General features: G+C 36.4%; 1 protein-coding gene across 2 annotated transcripts in view; it reads left to right on the plus strand.

The window, feature by feature from the left end:
- The first annotated feature begins 821 nt into the window (after positions 1 to 821).
- The window catches only part of LOC139462304 (tetraspanin-18-like), a 30,131-nt gene continuing 16,369 nt past the window's right edge, over positions 822 to 14,583 (plus strand). The window contains exon 1 of one of the 2 annotated variants that reach the window (XM_071243933.1): positions 822 to 893. The gene's annotated coding sequence lies outside the window, so the exon portion shown is untranslated. Of the gene's footprint in view, positions 954 to 14,583 lie in introns of both variants that reach the window. The other variant, XM_071243931.1, reaches the window with a different exon arrangement.

Raw genomic sequence — 14,583 nt, forward strand, 5'->3', positions numbered from 1 at the left:
GGGGGGGGACTGCTTCACCTTTATAGGAATGTTATCCCAGGTGCAAAGATTTTCCCTGACGAAGGAAATTCTTCACCATGTTTACCTTGGTCTAGACAAGTTGATGCAAATTAGATAAAAATTACGGGTCATAAATGTCAAAGATAGGGAATAATCCGCGCTAAGTTTACATCATATAGTCACTGTACTATAAACATTGATCAGATAACGTGTTACAAGAAAGACATTAACATTATTGAGATAAAAAGAATTGTATCAGAGGCAAGCGGTCCTATTTCAAATTAGGCACCTATATGTTTGTCATCAAATGAATTCTAATAGTGTAAGGTTATATTTATAAATAGCCCCGAGAAAAGGGCAAACGCTTAAAAATGTGAAATTATGTTAAATCCCCTTACGCTTGAGAAAAATGACACTTTTTTCTTTGATGAGCGAAGAGAAAAAAATATTCAAACACCTTGCAACAGGAATGTATTAATTTGCTCAGTGTAGTCTAACAATACGTATACTCCCTTAAACAACGGATTAGCCTGTAGAACAACCTGCCCTGCCCTGCTACGCGCTTCTCTGTTGACAACAAGTGCCTGACAGTTCTCGCCTGTTTGCTAACGAAAGTGGAAACTATTTCCCAAACAACTATTTCTATTCGCCAGACAATATAACTATTATTCTGAGGAGCATGTTATTAGCAACATATCGAAATAATAAGTGTATATGTGGTATCTCTTGTTTTAAAATTAGTTCCGAGAAAAGTAACAATTCGGGTATCATTACTTGAAATGAACTTGTGGAATATTAAAATGTTCTCCACCAAGCAGTCTCCGAATTGATTACTGAATCGTCCACTGGAGGTCGCTGTAGAGAAGACGCCGTATTCATTTATCTATCTACAGGTGTGGTGTTGTGATTTTACTAATTTTGGGAAAGTAAGAAGCTTGTCGGCTTGACGTAAGGTATGGCTGTGTAATAGATGTATCGAAGAAGCTGTTTGCGTAATTTGCAGAGCAGCTACTCGAATGAGTTCCGTGCAAACTTGTTGCTTGGGGACGGCGTCCTTGCAGACAGGCAGAATATTAGCAACATTGAAAAGCTGACAGTTAGCCTGTCTATATACCAGATACTGATTGTGTTATGTGTCAGTCATGTAACCAATGGTATGTTTTTGACAAGTTATACTTTATGTGAAGGACACTGATTAATCAAATGTACATGTCAGTTTCTATTGTATAAAACTAGTTGTAGAGAAATGCCATGAATACAAGGGTTGTATCGGTTTGTATACAATTTTGGCATTCAGTATGAGATCGTTGATATTCACCATTATGTGTATTCGCATATTGATAGCATCATGCAATTGTCACTGTATTTTCATGTGTTTTTGATATTTTGTATTATTAGAATGTTACGGTAATATCTATGTGTGATTACATTATAATTTAAACGGGTATGTCACTGAAAATTTAGAGCCTGATAGTGTACTTTTTTTGGTATAATTAGCAAAATTTTAAGATTTTATGGTATTTCAGCTTGTCATCTGTTTATTTTGACACCCTTTCTGCCAGGTCTGTGAAAGTGTCTGGTTCAAATATATCGTTGTCATTGTCAATCAACATTATCCTCATCCTGATAATGATCAACTTACGAATTATGGTTGTGTGTGTTCATTCATGATCATATTATTAAATGTTAACACTAAGCATTAAATCCTATAATACATTGTGATGAACATATTGTGGCTATTGATGATACCAAAAATATTTTTTTATGTACATCTACATTCAGCCCTCTAAGCAGCTAAGTCACGACCATTTCGGTTGCCAATGTGACTTAAATCTATGATTGGCAGCCTAAATCTACTGTTGGCAACTTGGCTTCCTAAACATATACATGTATAATGTCGACTTGCATAATATTGCACATGTACTTGTTCTGGGGAATTTTGTACCCTGTGGAAAATTCCATCTCCATCAATTTAAGCCTTACAAAAAATATCTTGTGATTCAGGTTACCCAACTGACCCAATCAAATGCTTCCGACCCTAATGTTTTTTCACCATTAATTAACTTTATTGACATTTGCTCTGACATTTTCGCAATTGCCAGTTTTGTGAATGCAATGACATAACTGCTCTTATTGTCTGTGTCAGTGAACAGTTTGATGGCTCCATGCATTGGTGCGAGGATTCAATTACGCTCCACATGCTAAATGATCATGTTGTTTGCAGTACATTGAGTTTGCAAACTTCTGACATATGTACACCATTTTGCATTACTTGACAACATCCTGTACTTTTCCATCTTTGCTCAGCAAAAACACAACTGTTCCACAGAAAGTTGTGAATGAAAACGGCGATGACAGTTACGTTTGAATTAATAATAGTGATGGACAGAATTCCGAACCGATTGATGCAAATGAATACAGCAAGAAACCGTCCACCCCAGTGACAGTCAAAAAAAAATTTAAGAAAAAGTAACAGCTAACAAAGTATGCGTGGCTGAAATATGATTCTGAACTAATGCTAATGCTATGACTTGCACATATTGTTCTACACAACCTGCATATGCTGGCAAGACAAACTTCAAAGTTGGTAGATTTACTTGCATATACTCATTTACTATTAATACATTTTATAAATGACAGAAAGGAAAGAAGAGAAATAGAGACTCATATGTGCATTAACGTAAAGAATTGCTCACTCAAACCTTGCCATGAAGTTCAGGAAGGTCCAGTGACATTTCCTTCTGGACTGGCACTTTTACCATGTTTACCAGGATGTGCATTGCACATTTGTTGCAACTCTGTAGCAAATCATTTTTGCACACTTATGAATTTTTTTTTTCTGACAAAGTAACATGATACGTATTTGATCACACAGTTGGTGTATTGTCCCATCCCCTATAAACCATAGGCTACCCCAGTGTCCCCACTGGGGTAGTGTCCCCACTGCCCCCACTTAATCAGAAGGCAATGAAGATGATTCATAGTCACTGCTCTGTTAAGTGACAATGAATGTATGAAATCTATGGTTTTGATAGTAATGAAAATTTTGAAATGAAGAACTTTTAAATGCACTTCAAAATGACTGTGGTTTGAAACTTGTTGACTATGACCATGATGACTTATTTTTAAGTTTATAACAGCAGTGTTAGAAGTTGAGGGTGGGATGGGGGTGTCCTGCGATCCTTGAGGATCCCTGTCTTAGCATTTCAGTATAGGGATGGCACTGAATCTTACTGTATAACCATGATCACTTCATTAGTTATCATGGTTCTGCCATTGACCTGGATTCCATGACTTTATTCTTAATTTCACACCTTGCAACCATGGTAGTATTGACTAGGACTGGGACGGGTAACTCGGGTACTTGGGTCGGGTGGGTACTGAGTAGGACCTGGGTACCCACAAGACTACCCGGACCCATAGTTGGTCACGGGAATTATTGTTTAATGACAAAACTTATCTATGTTATCTTATGTTTAAACTATAAGTCACTATTTTCTGCAGTTCTTTCTGACTACTACGCCCATACCTTCTGACTTTTGTATGTTTGGATAAAAATAAAACTTCAGTCAACTTCAGTGTATACACCAGATCGTTATATATTTGTATCATAACACAGGGCTATGGTCAAACTTTTCCCAGTCGGACAGTTTGTACCTACCTCCTTAGACCTACAGCGGGTAGGGTCGGGTAATAGGGAGGTGGGTACCCAGGTAGTAAATTTGGACTTGTCACAGCCCTAGTATTAACAGTATATAAGTTATAACACTACAGTGATGAGTTTGTTTTACATACTGATTTTTCTACATGTTCTAATGGTGATAAACATGGTAAATGACGAATGTTTTCATGTAGTTTTCTCAACTACTGTTTTTGATATCCAACAATTCTCATAGCCCTACAGACTGATGGTCTACATTACAGACTGAGCGGAAATCTTTCAAGATCTCCAGCCAAACATTTTATGCCATACTTTTGAGTAAAGTTTAGCATGTTTAAATACCAAATTGGCTAAAACTGATTACTTTCGTCACATATTTGTCAATTGGTGTGTTATTAACTAAACTTAATAAGCTTCTACCCTCCATGCTCAACTTATACTTCAACAATTGTGAAAAAAACCCTCCTAACAATGATAAAGTGCTCCTGTCACTGGGTTGACTTTATATGTAATCTGCAACTTGTGTTATGACTTCGTCATATTCACTTTGACAATGATACAATACAATGAATAATTCCGGATGTTAATGGTAATATATATGTCATGACGTCGTTTGTCAGTCAGGAGTGACAATCATGGACAATGCTTCACTCCTCAGGAATGTCCACTATGTCTAATTAGGCTACAATTCATACTCAGCTGTCTGTGATAAAGGGGGTGATTCTGTGTTTGTGTTAATAGTAAACACTGTCCCAGCTATTGATCGAGTTTATGTTTAGTACTGCCTTGAATGTGTTGTGTAACATTCATGAATACAGAATGTCATCCTTGATCATGCTTAAGGTATCCTACTTACTAATGCTAAGACCATGAAGACACTAGCCAATATGATCAAGCTGTAGCCATCACGTTTGTATTGATGTGGTGTTTGAAAACTTGCCTGCGAACGTGGAAAAGGCAGCCAGCTGTGAAGTGTACTCCTATGAATGTCTGTAACTACTTTCAGACAGAAGTTGATTGCATGGTCATAGATTCTAGTTAAAACACATCAAGGATGATTTTAAACATTGTCTTGAACATGTTGAGCAGTTTTCTAAACAACTTTTTTTTATGATTTAACTATTACATGTCAGCATGGTCAGTATGGTGTTGTTGTTTTTTGGGGGATGGGTGGGGGAACAATGTTTTAAGGCAGAGTTAGTGATGATATTATTAATGGTCATATCTTTCACAGTTGTGTCATCATGGTCATTGTACAGAAACCTGAGTGAGTGAGTGAGTTGGGTGTAAAGCCGTTTAAGACAGTATTCCAGTCATATCACGGCGTGTCAGCTTAATGTGGGAAGAAAGCCTGATGTGATGCGGGTCTCAGACGTTAAAAACTTCGGTGTACGGGTATGGTGCTGACACACCTAGAAACATAATTGGGTCAAACTGGGAATCAAACCCACAATCATAAGTTTCTGGTATGCCCAAGGGACGCACCTCTGCACAGTGAATCGTGGCGCCTTAGACAACTGGGCCACCCGTGCCCCCACAGAAATCTAAGCCTCCGCTAACATGGTTATGTTAGGAATTTTCATATATACTTCAAAACTAGTCAACTTGTTCAGGTATGAATAATTCACAGTTTGGTTACCAGGTAACCATGGTAACATTGCTCTCATTGTATATTCTTTGCAAAAATAGATCAGTCATTTGAGGAACGTTGTAGTTACTGAGAAATAATTCAGTGTCATTCAGAATGTTTAGATATTTACATGATTTTGATTTGCTATAGTGGTGGTATGTGTAAATTTAATGAAAGCATATGATAATCTCTGATGGTTGTATTGCTATGGTGATTATTATACACTGTAGGAGAAAACTGAAGAATGTGGGTCTTGTAACTATGCAAGACGTGAAGTAAATACATACATATATTATTAGCCCTGCAGTCATCGTTTTTGACTGGATTTAGCATTTCCAGATTTACTTATTCACAGATTTACAAGCTCGATGCTCTATACTTGCATTATCATGTTACCTTTTTACTGGAACATGTTGACTGCGTTACCATGGTAGTGCATAAATATTCTCTGGCAGCTGAAACTACTGTTGGTGATCCTTGTGTAAAATGATCCCTCAGATATTTAAACATTGTAAAGGTAAACATAAAGGGGATGAAAGAGGCGGGTCTGTCACGGATGCAAATTGGAACAAACTAGTCACCATCATGTGTCTCATGTTAAAAGTATCCTGATTCTAGTAGAATTTCAAGCTTTTTCCGTTGTGTCCTTGTGTTATGTCATTTTTTGGCCTGGTAAATGTTTCATTTTAACATGTTTTAGGATCGGTGTTCCCCCAACTGCTATTCAACACCTGACAACTTTCTGTCTGACATATGCTTTTTTTACTGTGTCTGCTTTAATCAATTTTCATGTGTTTCTATTTTAGGGGTCATACCGATAAAGTGCATCTTTTTTCATGTTTGCTGTTTTCCATTGATAAACTCTGTATTGGGTTAGAGAGAAATGCTTCACCATGTTCACTGTCAGACAGCTTGGTTTTTTGGCTTGTAATGTCCTGTGACTGGCATGATTTCATTACTTTCGTATTCACTGATGCTGCATCTATGTACACGTTTGATATGGTGAAAGTCTTGTACTACACAGTAGGAAGAAGTTAGAGGTGTTACTGTGTATGTTGTCAGTTTTTCATCTCAGTTTACATCTGTTTTCCAGACTTAGTAGTAAGTAGTACCAGTGTCAATGGCAACATATTGCACCAGGGTTATCCAACTATTACACATTTGCCTGGCATTTTGAAACTGATATTAGATCTTTAATTTACCAGGTTTACTCATGGGTTTTTTAATTGACATATCATGCATATGAATTGACTATGTCTGAAGAACAGAACTAGCTCTGTAAATATTTGACATCTGTTTATCTGTTATCCTGTTAAGCTTGTTAAGACCAGAGCTTGTTTTCCTTTACATCCAACATCGTCATGTGATTAAATAGCCTAATCTTTCTAAGGTTTGTAATTAGCATGGCTGGTATGTGTCCTCTTAGGCGGCCCTTATTCTGTTATGGCCAGTAGGTTAGGATGGACAATTTGGATGAATGCCAGTTATTTGGTTGTATGAAATTAGTTTATATATATAACCTAGTCTGTGGTGGACAGTACAGCATTCAGTGACCACACCAGGGACTTCCCCGCATGTTTAGCAGTGATGTGGACCGTTTGATAATAATACTTGAATGGGTAATATATCTTTACTGATCGCCATGATCACTTCAAGCTTCCTGTCCAGTCGATGACCTTTCCTTATCCGGATATAGATCTGTTCTAGTGTTTGTTTCCTGTCGGTTGATGATAGGGTAAACAGAGCATGCAGAATGGATTTTAAATATATTTTTCTTTTCATTTCATTTTTTAACTTTGATGGACATTGTCAGATGATTTTTCATCAAGCTTGTGATGCTTTCCTCCATTTTTGTGTGTGTAACTATAAACATAAAATTTGTTTTATTTTTATTTTCAATCTGTTATGCAAATGACTCCTAAAGTGATGCTAATGTGAGTGTTGGGGTTTTTTTAAACATAAAAATTGTTTCATGGGGTGCAAAATTAATTCAGGATGGTTGGGCAAAATCCAGTTTCCCCCATATTTTGTTTTATATTTCCTCAAAATGTTAAGTAGGTAGGAACATTTTTTAAGATAAACTTTCAACAGTTTTTAACATGTTTAATACAGTATTTTTAATAATTTATATTTATGGTGACAGTAAATGAGTTGGGGTTTTTTTTAATTGTTTTTTATTTTTCTGCTCGGCAGAATGAATAAAGTCATCTACTTTTCATATTTTTATTTTCCACGTTTATATTTTTGGGAGTCTGCGGATTCGTAAACCAAGTTTTATAAAAAAAACTTTTTGAAACTAAAAGCATAACATTTGACATACAGGCCTGAGCATTGCATCAACATATAGATGTTACTTGGTGATGGAGTAAACAACAAACAAACAAGCAAACAAGTGCACTCTGTTTGAAGTTTGTATAGAAATGTCTATTCTATTATCATGCTTTTCATGCATAAGATGGTTTGATGGAAATGTGAAGGCTTTCTTATCAGTGCTTATTATGGTTAGCATGGTTAGGTAGACACATTTAAAAATATAAAATTCCTATTCTCACTGTTAACATGTTTTTGCAAGTTAATCTATTGAGCACATAGAACCACTGATGCTTCAATAGTACATTCTAAGCCTGTGTTTTTCTTCAAGGAAATCAATTTTCTGATATCAGTGTAATTTGAGTTGCCATGTTGAATTTTCTTTCCTTGGCAAATAATTGCACTACACATGTCACAAAGAATGATAAGTGTGTAGTAATAAGCAACACAGGATATACACGATGTGGTGTCTGAAAAATTAAAGCTAGGATTACTGCTGACACATATTTTCTCAGAAAATTTCAATCTACTGGAGGTGGTTTGAGTGCATGCTGCAGATTTTATGAGTGTGACACTTGCAGCAGGCTGGGATGAGATTATGTAGTGAAGCAACCACAGGCTACAGGCAATGTGATGGGCAGATTACTGTACTGCTAGTTCTCAGGATATGGATAAAGGTTGCTCATTTAGCAATATGCTAGCTGTTACACTGTGTATTGTATACGGCAAGGGATATTTGCTGGGCAGCTGGTATATTTCAAGTTAGGCTTACATGATAACCATGTAACAGCTGGTAGTTGTTGCCTTGTGGTGATTAGCAGCTGGAGGTGGCACAGATGGTCGTTTTTGTAAGAACATGCAGATATGATTGTGATGATAGAGTGATTGTTCAAATTAATTTGGAATATTGGATTTTGGATAAAATATCCTTTCATCATTGGTGACATATATGCCAGAAAAGGTATGATATTGATCATTTTGAAAATTAACATTTATCATGTTTATTACCAATTATAAGGTTTCTTGCACATGGTATATTAGTAATCATTATTGTTAATGTATAACTTGATTTAGTATTGTCATGTTTATAGTGTCATAGAATGGAGGGTACTATTAAATTCTTTTCTTTGATAGAACTCTTTGTAGACTTGCATGCAGCAGTGTGCAAAAAATTATTGAGGTTCACTTAGTTACCATATATTCAATATTACTCCTCATTGAATCTGGCTAGTTGTTTGGCCAGTCACTGTTTTGTAAATGTTGTAAGGACACAATACGAGTTGAGTGGCCATGTTATGGTCTATTATGTATTTCATCATGATCGTGTAGTATGAGTAGATTGTTGGCTGCCATGATTATTGTCAGTGCTGGGCTAGACTATTTCACTGAACAGTGCTGAAAGTGAGTGTTATCACCTTTGGGTATTCCATGTATTCTGGGTTGGTCCCCAGCAACCTGATGATGCTGGTCGTAAGATTTGACCAAATGGATCCGGTGGTCCGACTCGGTGACTTGGTTGATTGCGTGTTATGGTACCCTGATCACATGGATTGTTGCTGACAGTATCAATCACTGGATTGTCTTTCCAGATATGATTATTGAAAGGCTGCCATCAGATGGCTTTAATACTGCTGAGTGAGCCGTTAAACAACCAACACAACCAGCATGACTAGTGGTTTGTGAAAAATTCCTTACATGCAACTTTCACATTGCAGAGCAACAGATAAGCAGCGTATTTGTGTAAAATACCCCCAAAAAATATTCAAAACCCAATTTAATTAACTTGCGTACAGAAACACATGCATTAAATGAAAAACTCAAATTATCATGATTATGAAAACAGCTCGCGTAAATACCCAATGAGGCTTTTGCCTCAGCATGCATACAAAGGAGCTAATTTTCCTTCCGAGTCAAGCCGATATATTTAGAACAGTTATACACATCTGAAACATTATTTCATTTTTTTTTTAAATCTTAAAATGTTCCTAAATTTGGGAAAAAACCAATGGAGTGATGAATAGATCAGTGAAAGAATTTTAGTTACCCAATGAACAATCTAATAACCCAATTAACATAGAAACCCTAGAGTAAAAACTCAGTTGCTCAAAAAGTTATCTGGAGCTCTGCATTGTTTTCCTTCAATAGTTCAGCTGGTAAAACTCTGTGACCTTGTAGCTCCTAATCTTGTTATCATTTGTGTATGGAAATGAACTTTTAAAGCTCTCCTAACCTGATAAGGCCCAGCTATTTGTAATGAATGTCAAGAAGATCTTCTGAAATCATTAATTCAACTAAAGGTAGGTTATGTGTATATACACACAGGTACTAATGAATATGAGTGTAGCATTGCACAGCTAGTGAGTGCCACCTGTTCAGTGTGGGAAAACCGTGACATATGATGCAACAGTGAACATGGTGGTAACAGCTGATACAGGCCTCCAGTGCAACATCCATAACCCACTCACAATGAATCATGTTCCATTGTGCAATACGGACTGATCACTTTGATGAGCTTTGTTGAGTCACTGACAGTAATTACTAATTAGCAGTTTAACCATGTTAATGTCCACGGTCTCATGATATAGGGCTTATGTTTATTTATGTTTAATTGTAGATATTACCTGGTAATATAAACAGGGTCAACATGGTCAGCATTAGGATTTAGTTTTGCAAAGGCCTCTAACATATCTAAAAGTTTTGCAAAGGCCTCTAACATATCTAAAAGCTTCTAAGAAAACCAGAGAAACCTAAAACATGACAAGGCTGGATCTTTAATTATCCTGTTAGTGTTACTTATCATGCTTGTGGTGTCTCTCAAATGTCACTTTCTTTTCTTCCCATTTCATGTACATTATCATAATGAGAATGGTCATGATATCAATTACAGGATTGTCTGGTTCAGATACAATTATTGGATGCCATGTTGCTTGAGTATTGCTGAGTGTGGTGTTAAACAACAAACAAACAACTATATAGCATGATATGACGGATGTATTGGGGTTTGGCTAGTGAATCATAGGTAGATTCTATACATGATGTAGATAACATAAGTTTTCTTAATTATTTTTCTTTTGTGTTTTTTTCCCTAAAAGTAAAACAAATCAGCCAATAGAGCAGTATTCATATTGAATTTTTTTATTTTTGTCATTTGCTCTCAATTTTCACGTAACCATGTATACTCCCATTATCTGTATGTTCTAGACTGAGTATTCTGTAGGTAATGTTCTGGTTACATACAAGTACTATGTGAAGCATGTTGATACTATTTATTATAACAATTTCACATCAGGTTTAGGTCACTGACAGTATGATGAATGGTTGATCAGTAGACATTGTAAAGATCAGGAGTTAAATACCTGTTTCCTTGCATTCATTTCTGATTTGTCTAAAACTTACTGCTCCAAGCAATTCAGTCCTGTGGCATCATTTATAAAAAACAAGTACAGTTTTTGCTTGCTAGTGTTACATTGCAAAACTGTTATGCCAGATACATGGGTTTGGTGTATGAATTCAGTATTAGGAACAGGTGATAAAAGAGAGAAAGGTACCTATAAATTATCATGATTATGTTTGCTTCATGTCTCCACATTCAATCAACAATAAATCTCTATGATCTCACTTAGTTCAGTTTCTGACTCAACTGAGGCACAGTGGAGATGTCTGGTACCGTTGAACAATGACAGGCCACGATGGTATCTTTTAAATAAGGAATAGAATGTAGATGGGAAATTGTTCACAGTTGACAAAAGATCTATGTTCAGTGATCGATAGTTCACCTTCCAGTGAATGAATCATGTCCAAACTTGCAGTCTTCAACTGAGTACCTTGTTCCAATAAGATAGTGTTCAACATGTTCAACTGAGTATGTTCACCAAACCCTTTGGCAGGTGTTCAAAGCTTTAATCCCTTGGTTAGTTAAAAGAAGGACTGTGACCCAAGTTATGTTAAAACTGGTTCGTTTATTATTGATTACCTATCAGGAGTTCTGTTTGACCGACATATTTGCAGTCAAGTGGGATATTGACCCACATCTGAACATGTCTGATCACTGTGCATTGGATGACTGCCAGCATCTGCTGGTTGCATTTGTAGTCACACCCCACTGATGATGTGCACCCAGCTGGGAGAGCACTGCTGGCTTCTGATTCCTCTCTTCATCTTTCTGAGAGTAGGACTCCTGGAGTGTTCTTGAATACTTCTCATAAAAAGCATGTATTATTTTGTTCCAAATAACCCACAAATCATTGAGAAGGTGTTTCAGCTACAAATAACAGTCTAAATATGGTTTGGAGGTATTTGAGTGCTGGGAAATATAATCTTGACTAGATATATTGGACTGGAAAGTGTCCTAGTGAATTATACACATGGCTGGTGTACATTGTACTTTGGATTCTTGCATAATGGATGCATTTGTGGCTCATCTCCTATAATCCTGGCTGTTTTATTGATTCTGATTCAGTGTTGCCAGGAAAAGCAGTTAAGTTCCTTTTCATCCATGTTATTAATGATACTGGGGGTGAATGCATTGTACTGAGTCAACATAGGCGTTAGACATGATGGTCTTTATGGAGTCTTACAGAGTCTTGCTTAATTCCGCTGGATACAGTCACACAACCCATATTGATTACCATGATTACACAGTGTCCTACAGGACAAAACATTAATTATGTCATATGTTATACACAACTCTGACTACACAGTTATTACTTTGATGATAGACATAATTGAATGCATTAAAAATGTTCCTGATGCAGTCAAAGACTTAATAGTTTAGCAGTCCATGCTTCAGGCATGGGACTTGTTTTAGACTAGCATTAGGCTTTGTTTTTTTCCGAACCAGAAGTGGTATCATTTAGACTGAAGTTCCTATAGGCTCTTGAGATGCATGTTCAGGTTGCAAACAACAGCTTTCTAGTTTATTCTAGGTGTGTGATAAATGATAAGGGGTGTGTCATGTCACGGTTCAGCATGTTCATTGGTCATGTTGGTAAGAATATGAAAATACTGGTTAACAATTTGGGGAGTGAGTAGACAAATAAGACAATTGTTTTTTATTCTGTTTTTGCCTGTCCTTGTTATGGTAAATGATTTGGTGATACCAGGTCTGTGAACATGATTCATGAGTCATGAAATAGATGATAGACATGCACCAGGAGAGGGTTGAGAAATACACATAGCCAGAGTAGATGTCATCAGTTAAGTGCATGATCATGATAATAGGTGTTAGGAGAAACAATTGGTCTTTCCAGATTCACTTATCTTGGGACTAGTAACCGTTGCCTTGATGGAATTAGAATGTATTGGCAGGATTGGAGAGAGTGTTATTTTATATTTACACTTCATAAATATCTTGAGTGTGTTCATCATATTTTCAGCCCAGGTAATCATGGCCATTCTTTGTTTTATTATGTACCTTATATTTCAGGGATTTATGAAGTGTCTTTGGAAAGCAAATTTGGAAACAATCCATATTTTGTTCAAAATTGGAATCAGGCCTTGAAATTCTAGCCTAGTTTGGCAAGGATGGAATCTGGTCAGTTAACGCCCTTGCCTCTGGAAGATGGATTATCCATGATTAACATGTATAACTATGCAGTATACTTTAACATGAAATTGCAACTATTTAGTTCTTTATTTGGGAATTTTTACTGACATTTGCTGCAGATTTAGGGACGAATATTGGCCTTGAAGCAGATAAATCACTGTGTATAAAAAATAATGACCCTTTTTGTACACATGGGCAGGAATCATTTGAGGATCCATAGGTTTTGTGTTTCTTTTATGGGAGAAGCATTTCCAGGCAAAGGGTTTATGACTGCACCAGCTGAGCCAGCAGCAGCTGACGAACTGATATTGACTATCGTCAATCATGTGTCAATATCAGTGTTGTCCATGTTGTACTGCTGGTGTTGACTTCCAGTGCCGGATCAGACACTGGTGGAATGTTGTGTGATCATGGTGATGTTATCATGCTTTCAAACATTCAACAGGATCAGTGATTGCAATTGTAACTAAATTATTAGGTTGTTGATTGAGGAAATGATAAACAGTTAACAACTGATTGTTGTGTTTTTTGTGTTTTGTTGTGCGTTTGGATGCTCAAAATGAAAGAGGACTTATGGATTGCAAGAGAGAGTAGTCTCCAGCAGATCTGATAGTTTGTCTTGCCATTGGAGATCTGTAACATTCCCATCATATGTGACAATGTTTGAAATTTCATTAAATTAAGAATATCAAATCTATTTGAAAGCAGCACTCCTGTTGAAAAGTAGGATCATTTCCTTGGGAAGGTCTTGAAACGAAACAATGTATAAACATGATAAAAGTCTTAAATTTGGTTAACTGGGATAGAGAACTTTACATGGTTTAAGCATAGTAAATTATTTTAAGCCTGTCTTCACAGTGTTTTGTGTGAAACAGTATGTGTAGTGTATCATATTGCAATCAGTGCATCCTTTTCAAAGCTCCTAACCATGCTAAATGTGGTCATACCTCATCATGCTCATTCCCTGTGTTATGACCTGTGACGTTTAGGAAGATGTCATGCAATGGGATGGAATTTGCTTCGTAACATGTCATTTGTTGACTTCAAATTTTCAATGATAAATAATATCAAGAGGAGTAGGTGGGGAATTTTTGTCATGTTATGCTTATGATATTGTGTAGTTAAACCATTCTTGTGTCGAAATTAAAGAACCATACTACAGAAGATGTGTAGAGAGGGTGTAGTTGCTGGTAATATCAACAATGAAATTCCACTGGAACTTCAGTGGAAGTAACACCTTTGTAACCATGGTAACCATGTTAACTCTCGCTTAAGTAATGCATGAGCTCATGTTGAATGAAATTTTGAATAAAATTTATAAAATATGCTACAAACATAAGTTCAGATAAACAACGAACATGTTTTTATAACCATATATCATCAACAGTGTAATAATAGGACAAAATTGTCTAAATAGACTTCAGTTCAGATTTATTA

Source organism: Haliotis cracherodii, unplaced genomic scaffold (assembly GCF_022045235.1).
Source record: "Haliotis cracherodii isolate W230 unplaced genomic scaffold, xgHalCrac1.p SCAF_15, whole genome shotgun sequence".
Taxonomy (NCBI): Eukaryota; Metazoa; Mollusca; class Gastropoda; order Lepetellida; family Haliotidae; genus Haliotis; species Haliotis cracherodii.